Source organism: Anabrus simplex, chromosome 13, assembly GCF_040414725.1.
Source record: "Anabrus simplex isolate iqAnaSimp1 chromosome 13, ASM4041472v1, whole genome shotgun sequence".
Taxonomy (NCBI): domain Eukaryota; kingdom Metazoa; phylum Arthropoda; class Insecta; order Orthoptera; family Tettigoniidae; genus Anabrus; species Anabrus simplex.
Genome location: NC_090277.1, coordinates 46,451,021 through 46,470,875, shown reverse-complemented (window position 1 = coordinate 46,470,875; position 19,855 = coordinate 46,451,021).

Below are 19,855 nucleotides of genomic sequence, written 5' to 3'. Positions count from 1 at the left end.
CTAAAATGTAGCGATTATTACAATGTAACAGTAACTACAGTGCAACGATTGTTAGAATGACGATTACTGAAATGTAACCATTACTAAACTGTAACGATTACAGTTCAATTTCTAGAAGAAAATTACGAGTAAAAAAGTAACCGTTACAAGTAATTCGATTACTTTTACTCAATTACTTCCCTATTCTAATCATAACACACTAAAAATTGCAAATGTTCAAAACACTCATGATGATGAATCCTTCAAAATATTTCCATCTTTGATAGGTCTTGACATAGCATTAGACTTTTTTCATTCTGCCATCTGATGCTGCATAAAATACTTCATCTCAATGGGTTAAGAACGTTTTCAAAATAAATGATTTGTTATGAACGCTGTGAGCAGGAGGAAGTTATCACTTGATCCTGTAAGCGCCATGAAGTATGTATTGTGTTTTTTGTGTGTGTCTTCTCTAAGTGCACGGTACAGGATTGTGCAGAGAGCTTTTTTCCCCGTAATGGACGAGCTCTTTCACCATATCATAGCCGTTACATGCTCGATAGAGATGAGTATATATATGTGTGTGTTTTTTCAGCGATCTCAGTAGAAAGGTATAGTGGTATATGTTGTATGAAGTGATTAATATTGTCGTTTGCCCAACGAATTTATTTATTCATTCGTCCCTTCTCTGGGTTTCTATATTATCTCTCCTCCCCCATTCACTCACACACTCTACTGTTTTACTCTGTTTTTAGCACTTTTTTCCCTTCCCCCACCACACCTCTTCCATATCTACCCTAGGTATAAAATCCTTTCTCTTCTTCCCATTTGATCTCGCTTATGTACAGTTTTTCCCTCCCCTTGCTACTACTAGTACTACAATTATACTGTCACATTTCCTACCGATGGCATTCTCGTTGTCTACTCTTTAAGTCTTTTTGTATCCGTGTAGGGGCGGATATGGGAAATCTCTGTAGTACGATTTTCGTTCTGTGGCCACTTAAATTTAAACCCTCTGCAGTGATGAGAAGGACAGTGATCTTAACTGGACTGTTGCTTTGAGTGGTCATCATTGGTCTAGTTCGGCCGCCATTCCTGTGAGCGTTTCGCCGTCTTGCGTTTGGCTAGACCAGAGGTTTCCATATTTTCCGGCCCGCGAGGGATTAAAAAAATTTAAATTTTACAAAAAATATTTTGTAGCTCGTTCAAAAATGTATTAATTTTAATACCCTTTATAAAGCTAAGCCGACCCCGTGGTGTAGGGGTACCGTGCCTGCCTCTCGCCCGGAGGCCCCGGGTTCGATTCACGGCCAGGGCAGGGATTTTTCTCTCGACCTGAGGGCTGGTTCCAGGTCCACTCAGCCTACGTGGTTAGAACTGAGGAGCTATTTGACGCTGTGATGGCGGTCGCGGTCTCGAAAGCCCAGAATAACGGCCGAGAGGATGCCTTGTGCTGACCACACGGCCCCTCGTAATCTGCAGGCCTTCGGGCTGAGCAGCGGTCGCTGGGCAGGCCAAAGCCCTTTCAAGGGCGTTAAGAGCCGTGGGCTTTTTATAAAGCTAAGTTAGAACTAAGTGATTATTTAATATCAACTTATTTCTTGTTTTTTAAGTATTCACTTGGTATGAATAGATTGTGTTTGATTTAAAAAATTAAAATCCAAAAATCGGTATAAAATCAGCCCTCACAAATGCCAGTGCTGGGTCTTAAACTTTATAAAAAAATTACTATGAGATCCATACAAATTCTTTAACTCTATACCAACCTCACAGTGGATATTTTTATGCAAACGTAACATGCAACGAATACCAAGAAATTCTTTAATTGCCATTTGTGTGAGAAGCGGTTTCAATTCTTCCTTCTTCTCTCATTGGTAGTACTGCTGCACACTCGAAGAAATTTTCAGGGAAGTTCTCCTAGAAGTACACTGCTGGGATTTTAGGCTCTTACAACTGTATATCATTGCTCCCTTTTTTAATTTTTTATTTTTTTTATTTTTAATTTTTTTAATTTTACTGATATTTTCTTATTTTTCTCATAGTTTCCTTGTTTTTGTTTTATTTTTTCTGCTTAAGGACGACACACACACCCAGTCCCCGAGCCAGCGGAAATAACCAATTAAGGTTAAAATCCCCGATCCGGCCGGGAATCGAACCCGGAGCTCCTTGAACCAAAGGCCAGCACGCTAACCATTCAGCCATGGAGCCGGACAACCTTCACACTACTCTCACTAAATTGTCGGGCCGATGACCTTAGATGTTAGGCCCCTTTAAACAACAAACATCATCATCATCATCATCATCATCATCATCATCATCATCATCATCATCATAATTAAATTGTCCTCCTTTAAGTTTGGTTTTGCCTACATTATTAATTTCAGTTTGTAATTAGGAATTTGTTTACTTTCTTGTCATTTGTCCAATAATTCAAATTAACTGATATTGTTCCGTGTTCTTCTTTCAAATTAAATTGTCGTGGGTATAATAGTGTTTATGTTTAATTTCTCTCTTTTATGTAATTGTAAAACAGTGTTTTAAGCAATTACAATTATTAAACCTTCATTTCAATTGAACTATGCTTATTATTTCATACTGGTACCTCTGTTCCTTTTGCAGAATTTTACGAAACTTGGCCTATTATTTAAGTGCGGCCCGCAATAGTGGCCCTCGAGCACTTATAATTTGGAAACCCCTGGGCTACACTCTTACATGCGGTTTATAATAGCGCGATTGTTTAGCCGCAAAAATGAAACGCATTGCTAAAAATACATGCGACCATGTAATCGCAGCGATTAAAAGGATGCAACCAGACCTATTTTCTTGGCGACGCGATTATCGCTGTCTCGGAATGAGCCACATAGAAAGGAATAAATCTGCGCGCGCGCAAGCGAACATTCAGTCGCAGTTCAAGCAGTTGTCTTCACTGTCTGACTTCATGAATTTTAGAATAGTGCCAAAAATATCTGATAGGGAATCAAAAGGTGATGACGACCTAATACATACCGACAGATTGATATTGGAGATTAAAATAAAGTCCATATGCTTAGGAGAATGAATCTCAGCAAGCAAGAGCGAAACTTCGGCCATAGACACCAGGTGCACAAGTTAGAGAGGGCCTATCATTCCTGTAAAAACATCTACACCTCCAAGTACCTCTCCAAGAACCTAAAGCTGAAGCACTACAACAGAGTATTAAGACCCCCGTACTCTACGTCTCTGAGTGCCTCTTGATAAATAGAAAGGGCCCACTCAGGAAACTAGAACTTAAAGACAGGAAGATCTTGAGGTGGATACTAGGACCCCTAAGAGAGGAGAATGGCACCTACAGGATCAGGCACAACAACGAGCTCTACGAACATCAGGAAGACATAGTCAAGTGTTTGAGGAAAAGGAGACTGACTTTCTATGGGCACATGATCCGCCTGAAACTGTACAGGCTCACCAACAGGATCCTCACAGTGACAAGTGGGGGAAAGGCTTCCAAGACAAAGTGCATCACCTCAGTAAAATCAGACCTAGAGGAAATGCAGATCCCATTAGAGACCACAGAGAACCAATCTCAATACCGACAGGACATCCTACAAGGAGTCTTCCCACTATACCTCACAGGGACCGCCAGACCTAAGTGGACGGATGGAAGGAAGCAGACACACAGCCAGAAAATGAAAGCATACTGGGCCAAGAAAAAGCAGAAGATCACAGCAGAGTTAAGACGAGCCCCGTGGTCGCTAGTAGGCCAAAACAAAACAAAAAATCTCAAAGAATATAGTGATCGTAACATAAAAGAAAAACTTCGGGGAGAAGAATGTTTATATGTCAATCGAAATTGGAATAAACCTTCCCGGGCAGAGAAAAAAAAAAAAGGAAAGATGTGTTTGATACCCTTTGATATCATTTGGGCAAGGTGGAATTCTGCATACATGATTCTTTCTCACTACAATGTATCCCATGCAGTGAGGCGAGATTGTCATGTGATGCAAATAGTAGCATTAACATCATCTACTGCAGTCATTGTGACTGTGGACCCTACGTCTTAATTTTACTCAGAAGTAGAGCTAGAAATTTTGGGTGCTGCACCTTAATAAAATATTAAAATTGACTTGCCTTATAAGGAAAACATGAGATAAACGATCTTAACTGTGCTTTGGTTGTACCATTTTTCATCTTTTCTCAATGTTAGCACCTTTTAGCACTCTCCTCTACCTCATGATTTTGCTCCTTCGCCGTGTTTTTATTCCCATAAATAACCAACAAAGGAAAACGAATGTCTGTGAGTAGTATAAGTGGACAGTTCGGCGGCCTCCTCCTCCTCGGGCCCTCCTCAAAGGCCTCCTCCTCCTCCTCCACAGGCTCTCGGGAGAGGCCTCCTCCTCCTCCTCCACAGGTTCTCGGGGGAGGCCTCCTCCTCCTACTCCTCCTCCTCCACAGGCTCTCGGGAGAGGCCTCCTCCTCCACCTTCACAGGCTCTCGGGGGAGGCCTCCTCCTCCTACTCCTACTCCTCCTCCTCCTCCTCCTCCTCGGGCCCTCCTCAGAGGCATCCTCCTCCTGGAGAAGAGGAGTAGGATGCCTCTCCCGCGAGCCTGAGGAGGAGGAGGCTGCCGAACTGTCCACTTATACTACTTCTGTGGCTTAATCTACTTTTTTCCCGTTGACTGTTTTTATACATGGATAAATCTACTACTTTCTTTATGTTTTTGTTAGAATTTAAGGTTTTCAGTATGGTATCACATTACGTTTGCTTCAGCGCAGATATGTTAGACGAAAGCTTGCAGATAAGTTTGAGACTCAACTTACTCCCATTACGCAAAATGTCCACAAATCAGTTTGGATTTTATCACACTTCAGTTAGGTGAAAACTTTCGAGTAGGAAGAAAGGGGGGAAGGTGAAATCAAGTTGACCAATTAGCAATCCTACCAATCAGGATCACTCACTGCTGTAGTGGGGAACGAATTTAAACTGTTGTAATTTTTTAGTCCTATCTGTGTCGGTACGACGTAAAGCAAAATGAAAATCAAAAAGTGCTTTGGGACTGTTTTTGCGGCCTCTTTGATAAGCGAATTTGTGTCGTAATTGATTTTGGCACTGTTTGTAATGAATGTTTACATTTTAAATTTGCACCTCGTAAAACTAAATTATTTCATTTTTGACCCAAAATTTTGTACCTAAAATTCCTAGCTCTACTCCTAAGATATATTTAAATGTTCATTTCATGTTTTAAATTACCGTAGTAATTTCGGCTGTCGAAAACAGGATTGCAAAGTAGTTGATGTATAACTTGCTGTAGTATTGTGGAGCCTTGTGGTCAGCTATAATTTCAGGCAAATTAATAAATAATGAAATGTAATTTATCAAGTGGAAATCTCCACAGTCGTTCTGCTTGACCTTAGGTGTATTTTCTTTTCTTTCATACGGGGATAGGACGTGAAAAATGCATTGAATTCGTGCAAAAATTATACCGTTGATTTTTAACATAATTATCTTGACGTTTCATGGAATACTTCGGTTTCACAACATCCTGGTTCGAGCCCCACTCTCGGCAGCTCTGAAGATGGTTTTCCGCGGCTTCCCATTTTCACACCAGTCAAATGCTGGGGCTGTGCCGTAATTAAGGCCACGGCCGCTTCCTACCCACCCCTAAGCCTTTCCTATCCCATCGTCGCCATAAGACCTGTCTGTGTCGGAGCTACGTAAAGCAAATTATATATAAAAAAGAAACATCCTGGGGATACCTTTCGAGGCTTTCGAGAGTTATTTTGGCTACAAATCCTACGCAGCATATATAAAATCACGTTAAATTGTTTCTCTCAGTTAAATCTGGATGAAGGTTAAGAGCTGCCCTAATTTTTAAAATCTCCGCGTTTTATTATATTCGATTGAACGAGAAAGTGCTCATCCACTTCATGGTCATGTACTGAAGTCCACGAACAGTTCTTTGGACATAAATATGTCTTGTGGCCTGAGGTCACCCGGGACGTGACACGATAAAATGTGTGACGGAAGTCTAACCATAGTAACTGTGCATGTAGTGACGTAAAGTATGGATGGATGGTCAGACAATGTTACCTAGCAACCGTGCAGACAGTGATGTAAGGTATGGATGGATGGTCAGACAATGTTACCTAGCAACCGTGCAAACAGTGATGTAAGGTATGGATGGATGGTCAGACAATGTTACCTAGCAACCGTGCAGACAGTGATGTGAGGTATGGATGGATGGTCAGACAATGTTACCTAGCAACGGTGCAGGCAGTGATGTAAGGTATGGATGGATGGTCAGACGATGTTACCTAGCAACTGTGCAGGCTATGTCTTATGGCTGGTTGCAACCTGAAATTATTAGCCGTTAATGGATGACCATGACCGGGAGACGTATTATTATGATCATTTGATTTTCACAAATGGAAAAGTGGTTTATTTTATATGTTACGAACATCTCTGGAACTAACGGGAAAGACACAAATGACAGATCTAGAAAACAAGGCCTCCCAACGTCACTAGACATGACGACCTCGCCTCACACCACTACTCTCTAGCGGCAACCTGGTGTCTGTTAGCGGCTTACGGGATTTACTACGTCTATTGTAGCCGGAGTTGCCAAATCGTTTACTGCACTCGACACGAAGAAAGGTTAAAGACTGAAGAAAGTGGTTTGGCAACCTCTCCACACCAAACAAGGATCACGTAGAACTCGTTAACTCAGCAGGGTGCAGTGTGTGATTAACAGCTGGCTTCCAGCTCGCTTCCAGGAACTGAGCCCGTCATGTTTTATCCCCAAGTATAACAGTAGCTGAATGCTTACCACCGGGCTACTAGACAACGTGAAAATCCTTGAATAATTTGAAATCAGGTGTGGGCAGATCGAAAGTGACCTTAGACGGACGGGGTTACAGCGATGGTAGCAAGATCAAGTGTGTATGCGGGGGAAACCGTACTCCTGAAGAACATGGTTCAATGTCCGCGGTGCCCATCCTCCTGCACAGAAGATGAAATCTTTCAAGGCACTTTTGATGCAGCAAAGTTTTGGTCTAAAGGTATGTGTGTAATTTGAACTGTATATACTAGATGTTCCTGTAAGCCTCCTTGGCTCAGGAGGTAGCGTGCAGGCCCCTCACTACTGGGTTCCGTGGTTCAAATTCCGGTCACTCCATGTGAGATTTGTGCTGGATAAAGCGGAGGTGGAACAGAGTTTTCTCCGGGTACTCCGGTTTTCCATGTCATCTTTCATTCCAGCAACACACTCAAATATCATTTCATTTCATCTGTCAGTCATTAATCATTGCCCCACAGGAGTGTGACAGGCCTCGGCAGCCGGCACAACGCTTATCCTCGCCGCTAGATGGGACTTAATTCCATTCCTGACCCGGTCAATCGACTGGAAACAGGCTGTCGATTTCATTTCTCATTCTACAGTTTTCTGACACGAGAATAATAATCTATATATTTAAAACATTAGGCTGTATTTTGTTAAATCAGGTTTGAGAGAACGGCTGATCTGAGCCTGTAGATTTTCAGAGTGCTTTTAAAAGCATACACATTTTTTACCGTACATTTTTAAATTATTAAATCAAAGTGTAGCGTTCTGATTGGTTAATGCGCTCGCCAGTACTTCCAACGCTGCCTGAACCGTGAGAGCGCTGAGCAGCAGGCACGATAGGGAAGGTGGAAGCAGGGGTAGGCACACGTGGGTAGTCAGACGTCTTACTGTTATGTTTACGGTGACGGATCGAATGTTGTTGAAGTAACAGCCAGAATTTTAGCATATGATGATATCGTGATTGAAATGTACATCAAAACCTTCACTTTTGAGAAAGATATCCATCATTTTTTCTCCAAAATTGACAATATTAATGAATTAATTTGAAAGTCATTGGTCTTATTCTCGGTAGTTCAAAATATACACTAACGCCGACAGATTGCTACTGAAGATGAAAGCTAGGTACGTAGTTCTTGCATTAATGGTTTGCCTCCAATATTGTTATTTAAAAAATTCGAGCCTTAGTTATGCTCCTTAGAAATCAGACGTTTCCCGAAGGCTCTTAAACGGAACCTAATCAGGGTCTAATTCTAAGGTAAGGTAAGGGTGTATTTTGCCCGAAAGCAGGTCCGAACCTCCATAGAGGTGTGCCTGAGCCGGAGTTTACATACGGTAGGATGGCCAGTTCCTTTCCGGTCCTCCATTCCCTTACCCCCCACCAACAGCGCGTGGCAACCCAACCAAGTTTTGACCACGCCCAATGTTGCTTAACTTCGGAGATCTCACGGGATCCGGTGTTTCAACTAGGCTAAGGCAGTTGGAAATTCTAAGGAGTATGTTCGAAAACCGCTTATATTTGGAAACAACAAATGGTGATAAATCTTAGCAAAGAGCTCTGATCCCTCGAATTGACTTAACAATATCCGATAAAACACTTCCATTTTCTTTTAAGAAGGATCAATTTCCTATTCGCTAGACATTTGGTATCACGATCAATAAACCTCAAGGGACGTGAAGGTCTCTATTTACCTCAGTTAGTTTTCAACCATGGTCAGTTAAATGTTGCGATGTCAAGAGAGCTATATTTTAAAGTTGAAGTTGTGCATTGATGTACAAGGAATGCAAGGAATGCAAATGGCTACATGGTTTCGGTCACGTAGTTATCAGCTCAAAAAGAATAGAAGCCTTTGAAATGTGGTGTTACAGAAGAATGCTGAAGATGAGATGGATAGATCGAATCACAAATCACGAACTGCCGGATTGGTGAGAGAATTTAACGAGAAGAAGAGATAGAATGATACGGCATAGCCTATATTAATACACCCAGGACTTAAGCGGTTGGTTTTTGCGGGAAGTGTAGGGTGTAAGAACGGTAGGGGTAGACCAACGTGTGAATATGAAGAGCAGATTAGAGATGTACGATGCAGCAGTTATGTAGAAATGAAAAGGTTAGCACAGAATAGGGTGGCATGGACAGCTGCATCAAACCAGTCTATGGATTGATGACTCAAACAACAACAACAACAACAGTTGTCACCTTGCATTCGGGAGATACTATCATTCAATCACTACTGATCTGCATTTAGGGCAGTCGCCCAGGTGGCGGATTCCCTATCTGTTGTTTTCCTAGCCTTTTTCTTAAATGAAGAAATTGGAAATTTATTGAACATTTCCCTTGGTAAGTTATTCCAATCCCTAACTCCCCTTCCTATAAATGAATATTTGCCCCAATTTGTCCTCTTGAATTCCAACTTTATCTTCATATTGTGATCTTTCCTACTTTTAAAGACGCCCCTCACACTTATTCGTCTACTAATGTCATTCCACGCCATCTCTCCACTGACAGCTTGGAACATACCACTTAGTCGAGCAGCTCGTCTCCTTTCTCCCAAGTCTTCCCAGCCCAAACTTTGCAACATGTTTGTAACGCTACTCTTTTGCCGGAAATCATCCAGAACAAATCGAGCTGTTTTTTTTATTTTTTAAATTATTATTTGGATTTCATCCAGTTCTTGAATCAAGTAATCCTGGTGAGGGTCCCATACACTGGAACCATACTCTAGTTGGGGTCTTACCAAAGACTTACATGTCCTCTCCTTTACATCCTTACTACAACCCCTAAACACCCTCCTAACCATGTGCAGAGATCTGTACCCTTTATTTGCAACCCCATTTATGTGAATACCCCAATGAAGATCTTTCCTTATATTAACACATAGATACTTATAATGATCCCCGAAAGGAACATTCACCCCATCAACGCGGTAATTAAAACTGATAGGACTTTTACTATTTGTGAAACTCGAACCCCACTCTCGGAAGATGGTTTTCGGTGGTTTCTCCTTTTAATAAGAATTTATTGCAGCCAGATGGCCATATAATGGGGTACAACAATAGGTTTCAAGGTTACAAAGTAAGCATGAAATTGTCACACTACATACTGCGATTCACAGGTGCTCGAGGCGGTTTACTCTTTGCTATAGTCAACTATGCTCTTTTCCCTTTTACTACACAGTGTTATGTGGTATTTGTCGCATGGATTCTCACACACAGAACATATTCATTCTTTGTTCGGTTCATGATATTTTATGTTTTTGCAAATTTTGTGATTGAAGCCGTGTTCGGCGAGTCTAGTGATAACGTTTCTTAGTTCCTGATTTTCCTGTGTCCATCGTCTATCGGTCATTACTTCCGTTGCGTAAAAATCCAGTGGTATGTCCTGTTGCTTCAGATGCTTCTGCTCAAGTACCTTCTCCATTTGCAGGGTAGGTGGCAGGTATAGTTTGAATCGGAGGTCTTCGATATAGAAAGGTTCCCTTGCTAATTCATAGATTAGTCTGGACGGTGACTATCTTGCCGCGCCCAGTGCTCTCTTAAGGAAGCGTGCTTTCACTTTTTTCTATCGTGGTGAGGTCTGTTGTGGTTAGAATTTCCCATATTATCTCTAAGCCGAATGATATAGTGGGAGTTATTTTGGCGTGGAAGAGTGTCATTGCTGTTCGTAGTGAGAGTTTGGTTATGTTCTTCAGATCGTATATTCCTCTGATGGCAGCTGTTGCTCGTTCCTTTATGTGGTGTCTGAAAGAGTGGCACGTTGTTTGCAGGATGACGCCGAGGTATTTGTAGGTATTGACCGACGTGAGTTCTTCTTCGCCGAGAGTCATTTTTTTCCGCTGCTAGTTTTCCCCCTTTTCGGAAAGCCATGTACACTGTCTTTCTCTGGTTTATGTTGAGATCATTATCAACTGCCCAATTGTGAAGGTTATTCAGGACTATCTGTAGCTCTTGCCGGTTTGGAGAACCCAGGACCATGTCGTCTGCGTAAACATAGTGAACCCATGACCTTTGTGCCCTAAGAACATTATGCATAGTGTAACAATTAAACTAAAAGTTGGATTCTTGATAGCATGGATTTGACACGTGACGAGGGGGTGATTACCTTCGGTCCCACGCTCTGGGGTACGTGACGTCAACCACACGTGTCGACGGCGGAAGAATCTCAAGTCATTTTTATGAACTATTTCAAAGCGCGTGTACACGGCGTGACCACGCCAAGTCAAAAAAATATAGTGCCTATCAAAGGAGGTCAATCATCTCACAAATCGAACCCGTAAAATTTTTAAATGTCCATGAACACTACCGTCAGAAATGTAGCAAGCATGTAGTCACTTTCAAAACTCTTGAAATTACAGTTTAGGTAAGTCAGAAAATTTATAGGAATTTTCTTGGCGGCAAAGGGAGAGATCCGAAGAGAGGGGGTAACTGCTATAAATATGAAGGGACGCCATGACGAAGCTTCCTTCTCCGGCATTTGTGATACAAAGCGGACGAAATTGTTGAGCTGCTCTGCGAAATCAAATCAACGAAAGTAGACTGAGTTCGACTGCAGATTTTAGCCATTGCGGCTAAGTCTTGACTCCATGGGGAGATAGTTTTCTTGAGAGAAATAAGTGTATCAGATAGGACGATCAAAGTACTGAAATATTCTAATGTGATTAAGTAATTCGTGTGCGGGAATAATTATAGTCCATCGTGTGCGTTCAAGCAAACAAGTGAAGGGTATTTTCTTTTTTTTATGCTTTATTCCAGGAAACCTGAAGAAATAATTATAAATTGTGAAGCCATGAATGTAAAAATGGCTAAATAAAATGCCAGGGTCGCAGGTGAGCCCTAAGACGAATACTGGCATTGTGGCTACTCTGACCACTACTCTTATACTTACATCTCCTTCACACAATATACATAACATTTGTTTGAGCGCCAGTTGCTTTTTTAAGAAAAACAACAAAATTCGGTAGAGCATACCTCTTATATCAATTATCTCAAGGCGTGAGGTGATAAACTCACATATCTGGCAATATACAGGGATATGGATCAGGACAATATTAAATTACTGTTGCATTTCCACAATTGAGGATTGTACATGGAACTGGAATCACTTATTATAATTAAAAATAAAACTGAGTTTATGACTATAATTTACGTCACAATGAACAATCATTGACGTCTTTTAATTTAACAAAAGAAATATATCGTGGGATTTGCGGTACTAAGAAAAGGAAAATTTAATCTAAACAAAAAAAGCTATTGGCATGAACTTGAAGTGCGATGTGATATCGCCGCTGATTACACTCTTCTTCATGTTATGAATGCATAACATGTCTGATGCTTTAATTACCTGTTGTCTGCATACACCGCTGTTGAACTTGAAATTCTTGGGAAAACCTGTGAGCTGAAGTCGGGAGCCGTCTGTTGTAATCTTCTTATATAACAAGGAGTTGGCCTACATACCATGTACGCGTGTAGGGAGCTCCAATGTAATTACGTCCACTCAATATATTATAAGAGATTTGAAAATATTATGGAGACATCTTGTGAAGTCCATCCTCACAAGAAGATGATGTTTCTTTATCAGCATAGTACCCGTCTCTGCTCGGATACAAGCACCACTTGTAGACCTTCTCGATTATTACTTCTTCAAACACAACTCTTAGCTCTGACCATCACACTAAGACCACTTCTTCCATTTGATACATCTGACTGTTACATATGATCTGCACGATATCAACTGCTTATGAACTGAGTACCATCAACTGAATGATATCATCTTATATCACCTCGCGATGACGACTCATCTCCCCACTCACTGTTCATCCCTTCCACTTCCACATACAGTAGCTGGCGAATACTGACACTTGGTCGCAATCACGTGTCCACGCACTGATGTCATCAGTCATGTGTCGTCTAAGCGTACCCAAGCGGTCCGAGAATGACTATGCCGAATGCGTCACCGGGAAATCTCCTTGTACACAACATTCCCAGCTAAACATAGCCTCGATCGCAAAATACTATGCCAGCTCATCTAGCCAAAGTTACAAGCCACAGCATGACAATATAAAACCAACAAATCACACTTACTACAATACAGAATAATTACAAACATATTCACTTAACCTATGATTAAATACAATAATATACGCGATACCTAATTATTACAGTCTAAATGATGAGAAACAGAATATATAAAATCTAATGAATCAGGTTAATAATAATAATAATAATAATAATAATAATAATAATAATGATAATAAATATTGAATGGAATTTGTAACCCTGTTGTACGGTTACAGCATGAAGACATGAGGTAGGTGACTTCCCATCTTACTGCCTCTTATATCTCGTCTCGTGATTTCTTAAAGTGTATTTGAATGGGGATATACGACGCAGTGGTCGCCCTACTAAGTTTTGTAAATGTGAGAGTACGACTAAAAGAGTCATTGGTTTTATTTTCCACTTGGATAAATTTTGAAGTCTTGCGAAAGCCGTATAATGTTGTAAAAAGTTATTGATAAGGGTTCTGAAGTGATATCACGTCCAATGTAGATCGTCATCCGTGTGAGTGTACTGCCTGTATTTTGTGATGTCGAAGTAAGATGTTCATTCGATGTAAAATTCTTCTGTCTGCAATTTGACGTTAATAATAATAATCCATGGTCACTCATTTTCAATCGAGTGGAAGCGCGCTGTCGGGTGAGAGCCAAGGGTGATGAATTTGGTCACGGAGAGAAACGTTCCTTTTTAATGCCCATTTTAAACTGTGTCTGACTGACAATAAAAGATCTAGTAGAATGTTTCAGTCATTTCTCGTAAAAATCAAGTTATTAAATACGATATCATTTATGCGAAGTTATTCATGACTAATGCATTGTGCGATATTAGATGTCGGAATTTCTAGTGAGGATTTATTCCAGTTCTTGGTCGATGATAATTGTGGAGCTGGGAAACAGAGGTTAGTATTGCGAAACAGGTTGGACCTGTCATTGAAGCCGGGACCCGGAAGCCCGAGGAATGTTTATATGAGTTGAGATGAGATGTGCGAATCAGGTTAGAGTCCTGTCATTGAAGCCGGGATATGATAGCCCGAGGAATATTTATAATGTTGAGAATGGAAAGAAATTCATAGAAATCCATAGCGGTATAATTGGCGACGCGTATAATTAGTGTGGGCATCTTGAAGCATATCTGTGCATTTTGTTGGTTAGAATATCGTATTTGTTTAATCATGTCGGCAGAGTTTAAAGGGAGCATTTTGAGAAGTCAGTCATCTGTGAATAAACCAGGTGGTTCCTGTAACTGCCAAGCGAGCTTGGGGTGAGAGACCTAAGCGGACAGCGGGGATAATAACGGGAATAGGAGTGGAGTCGAGATTGTACTGCAATTCTCGGCCAGGGAAAACGTTAAAATGCTGGATTTAGTTGAAAATTCATAGCCGGTAATGATCTAAGTATTGTGAAATACTGTAATTGGGGACGTAATGAACATTTGAAACCATGAACTTTGAGTATAAGGAACAGAGTAACCCGATTTCAGGGTTGTCCAAAATATAGAGCGATGGTCGTGATGATCGATTTGTCTGTGAGGGGTGTGCAAAATTCAGTGATGACGAGATATGACATCGTAATTATATGGCGAGTTGTTTGGTTTGTACGTAGATTATTAGGATATCCAAGTGTTAATAACGGTTAGGATTAGATTAGATTTTAAAGTGTGATATCACGAGATGAGATATATAGCTGGACATGAATGATGTAACAAATTCTTTTCCAGCCAGATAAACATCGCAATATTGAATTTTACATCACAGCTGCGTAGAAATTTGTGAGGAAACCAGAGTCCGCGGAGATAAAATTTGTTGTTTGTTAATATTTCGTTAAATCATTTAAATTTATTAAATTATTAAATTCAGTGAAACCGCATTTGAAATAACTTTAATCAAGCGAATAACTTGGAGATGCATTCTGGAAATTTTAGTTTGTTGTCTGGGGAATATTAAAAATAAAGTAAAGATTAAAGGGACATATCCGAAGGAAATGGATTTTACTGCCACAAAGTTTGTGAGCATTGCTATTGTTGTAATTATTGAACTTTGATTGATTGAGCAGTGAATGTGCTGGGGATAGTAAAGTGGAAACTTTGGTCATCAACCGATGTAACTTAATTGTGTTTAGCCTTCAGCCTAGAAACTTGGATGGTCAGGGGGTCATCAACCTCAGTGACTTAGATTAGGGCCATATGCCATTGTAGCATCATTTCCTTGCGGTCATCATCCACAATGACTTTAAAGTAACTTAGAAGATTAGATGTCGGTCCATGACATAGACGCAGGTCACATCGATTCAATTAAGGGTCCATGCCGTAGAACCACTGTGTGGCACACACCGATTGGACGGCCTTAATTATACTCAGAGTCCAGAGTTCGTGTTACGAGGGCTGGACCATAACGAATCACTATGATGGTACATGTGGTCTCACATGGAAGCCGAATTTAAGGATTTCCAGACTCTCCTTTCTTAAATGATTAATAATTGAGATAATGGTTTCTAGTAAGATTGCCCATCAGGCAGTTACGTTAAAGTCTCACACCAGTGTTCTGACATTTATGTAAAAATGATTGTGGTGTCCAGTGGACACAATTGACTATGACATCGTTGACAAAGTAAATTACTTCATTTCCCTGAATAAATAGGAATCTTTTAAATAGACCTTTCATTCCAGTAGATAGATTAGAATTAATGAACCCTACCTTTACCTCAGCAAGTGACGAAGAACCCGAAACGACCCAAGAGACAGATCTCATGAGCTTTGCTGATAGGTAAGGAAGGTAGGTATCCCTCAATATGGACCTAAAGGGTTCAATAGAGAGAAACTGAAGTTGCTTCCTCTAGAATCATTTTGATGTCTGCTGTCGTGACGTTAAACATGATGGGACTCAGTGGGTCCCCTTGCAGAATTCCATTTGTCTGGATTATTTCTTTTGAGGCCGATATTCCGTCATATACTTCCGCTTTATTGTAGGCCAAAATGTTCCTTATTACCCGTGTGAATCCGTGGTCCTCCGTTAGCATATGTTCTAGTTTCTGAACAAGCTTTGATCTGGTCAATAAGTCGAAAGCTTTTGTGAAGTATTTTCACACCAGGCAAATGATGGGGCTGTACCTTAATTAAGGCTACGGTGCTACCTTCTTACTCATGGCCCTTTCCTCACCCATCGTCGCCATAAGATCTATCTGTGTCGGCGCGACGTAAAGCAGCTCGTAAAGCAATAATAATAATAATAATAATAATAATAATAATAATAATAATAATAATAATAATAATAATAATAATAATAATAATAATAATAATAATCGTTATCATAAAAATTATATTTATTTTCCTGCCGTTTCACCCTCTTTGGGGTACGTTGAATAAATAATGTATCTGTGTGTTGTTCTTTTCTTAGAACCCAATAGTTTTTCATTCTTTATGACCGGGAGAGTTGGCCGTGCGGTTAGGGGCACGCGGCTGTGAGCTTGCATCCGGGAGATAGTGGGTTCGAATCCCACTGTCGGCAGCCCTGAAGATGGTTTTCCGTGGTTTCCATTTTCACACCAGGCAAATGCTGGGGCTGTACCTTCATTAAGGCCACGGCCGCTTCTTTTCCACTCCTAGCCCTTTCCTCTCCCATCGTCGCGATAAGACCTATCTGTGTCGGTGCGACATAAAACCACTAGCATTCTTTCTGATCTTCGTTTCCTCTCCTCTTCCGAGATAATAATTTTAGCTTTTAATGTAGATTTGTCTTGGAACCTTATATTTTCGTCTTTTAACTATTACTTTAGGTATGAATTTTCTGAAAATTTAATATTCTGCTAGGTCTTTTTCATTTTCTTTAGACCAGTTGGGTTTCGTTTTGTGGTTACGGAAGAAGGCAAATATTTGTTTGGTTAGAATAACCAATTAGAGTACATTCAGAGATGTTGACCGTAAAAATTTATCCTTTTTTCCGCAATGTATCTGAGAATTTTTCAATTTTCCTTTAGAGTGTTTCATGTATTTTGTTACATCCTTTAGGAAGGCTCGGCTTGTGCCGGTAACATAATGGGTTGACGCGGCCTAAGCAAGGAGTCACCCTCTTGATTATGAAACTATAGGTACATATATCAACAAATATTTACCTCAGAAATAATTACAACATATATATTTATACAATACATATGCACAGATGATGTCAGTAACAACTTTTTATCTCCCCGATTTGGGAATCTGTTCTTCAGTATTACTGGAACTGCGGCCTAGAACTTCGTCCTGTTTGGTGTAACTCAGATGAAAAGTCGTTCCTAGGAACTTTCTCATAATGTGGCAGGTGCTCAGGAGGGTGACTTTCTGTAGTTCAACGCATGTGTGATGTTGCAGGTTTAATACGGCCATAGAGCTGTGCAAGCATTTTGGAATAACACCGGTACATGATATTACTATTGGAACTGTAATGACTGATTCTAGTTTCCACAGGCATTGTATTTCTATTTCCAGTTGTCTGTGTGATAATAAACGAGGTTAAAAGTCAGGTTGTGAGTTTCATGAATAGGAAAAGTCCTCTCAGTTTTAATTACTGCGTTGATGGGGTGAAAGTTCCTTTTGGGGATCATTGTAAGTATCTGGGTGTTAATATAAGGAAAGATCTTCATTGGGGTAATCACATAAATGGGATTGTAAATAAAGGGTACAGATTTCTGCACATGGTTATGAGGCTATTTAGGGGTTGTAGTAAGGATATAAAGGAGAGGGCATGTAAGTCTCTGGTAAGACCCCAACTAGAGTATGGTTCCAGTGTATGGGACCCTCACCAGGATTACTTGATTCAAGAACTGAAAAAAAAAAATCCAAAGAAAAGCAGCTCGATTTGTTCTGGGTGATTTCAGACAAAAGAGTAGCTTTACAAAAATATTGCGAAGTTTGGACTGGGAAGAATTGGAAGAAAGAATACGTGCTGCTCGACTAAGTGGTATGTCCCGAGCTGTCAGTGGAGAGATGGCGTGGAATGACATTAGTACACGAATAAGTTTGAGTGGCGTCTTTCAAAGTAGGAAAGATAACAATATGAAGATAAAGTTGGAATTCAAGAGGACAAATTGGGGCAAATAATAATTTATAGGAAGGGAAGTTAGGGGTTGGAATAATTTACCCAGGGAGATGTTCAATAAATTTTCAATCTCATTGAAATCATTTACGAAAAGGCTAGGAAAACAACAGATAGGGAATCTGCCACCTGGGCGACTGCCCTAAATGCAGATCAGTATTGATTGATTGATTGATTGATTGATTGATTGATTGATTTGTATATCTTTGTGGCTATTGTTGTTTGCTGCTACTACTTTGCTATTTGCTTTACGTCGCACCGACACAGATAGGTCTTATGGCGACGATGGGATAGGAAAGGCCTAGGAATTGGAAGGAAACTGCCGTGGCCTTAATTAAGGCCCAGCCCCGGAATTTGCCTGGTGTGAAAATGGTAAACGGAAAAACATCTTCAGGGCTGCCGACAATGCGGCTCGAACCCACTATCTTCCGATTACTGGATACTGGCCGCACTTAAGCGACTGGAGCTATCGAGCTCGGTAAATTGTCGTTTGCAGACTGGAGGTGTTTGGACAACCAATTTCTATAAGGGATGCGGATCTTTTTGATTTATCGTTTAGAATAATATCCGACCTATTGTTGCTGAGCGCGACATCGGTTATGATTTCTCGGTCCCATAGAAGCTTGCATGAATAGTTTTCGAGAACGGGTGGAGGTGTGTATTTCCAACATACAGTTGATGACTGAAGAAATCCACATTTTACAGAAAGTTTCTGGTGAATGATTTTAGCTACCTGATCATGTCGCTGCATATAATCAGTGTTTGTCAAGTGTGGACAGCCAGAGATGACGTGCGGTATGCTCTCTGTAGCTCTGGAACCGCGGCAGCAGTTGTCTGTGACAACTGTTGGATTATTCCTGATGAATGTGCGGTAGTTCCGTGTAGCAATTATTATTATTATTATTATTATTATTATTATTATTATTATTATTATTATTATTATTATTATTATTATTATTATTATTTTACATCGTTATGCCCTACTCAGAAGCACGGTTGAACTTGCTTAACTGATGTGTTGGTCTTCTTTTCCTCCCAAAATCTCTTCATCCTCTCGCTGAGCTTCTTCCTTCGATCTTCTGTCCAAGTTATAGTAGCTCTGGTGTTGGGTTTGTCTTCAAAGTGGTGATTGTCGATTTTGGTTCTGAATTTACATATGTTCTGTACAATGTCTTCTGAGATGTTGATTTCCTGGAGATCTGTTTCAATTTCACGAAGCCATCTGTTCTTGGTTTTTAATGAAAGGGCCAGGTTGAGAAATCTTTTAGTTAGCCTAACAGTAATTATTATTATTATTATTATTATTATTATTATTATTATTATTATTATTATTATTATTATTATTATTATTATTATTATTATTATTTTATGAAATACATCCTCTCATGCAGAGGCTGCCCTGCGACAAAGTATACTTTTACATTTATATTTTGAAGAGAAATAGATATTCTGTACTTGAGAAATGTTGAAGGTAACCTAATTGTAACAGTGATTCCTTAGAATTATCGGTGAGCCCCTTAAGGCTATGATGGCAATCTCCCGTAACGTTGTAACTGGCAGAGACATCTGTTTCCAGAAATTAGCGGCAAAAGAGGGAATCGTTCCCCTTGCTCCAATCATCAGACCTACTATGTCGATTTCCTCTAGCTGGTATTTCTCCCTGTTGTAAGGAATTGTTGGAAAGTATTTTTCACACACTTTGTGAAAGTAGTTTATCAGCTTTATTCTTGCACCTATCTTAGGGAATTTCCACCGATTCTCTTCAGCGTCAAAAGCAAAACTGACCTCTTTACGAACTTCTCTGGCTAGGTTCGCACTTTTACGTTCAGCATTTCCCTCGCAAGAGCGCTGCTTTGAACTACATTTTATGACAAAAGTTTTTATTTTTCCTTTCATCACGTTAAGCTCTATACATGAGGGGTGTAGAAGCAAAACTCA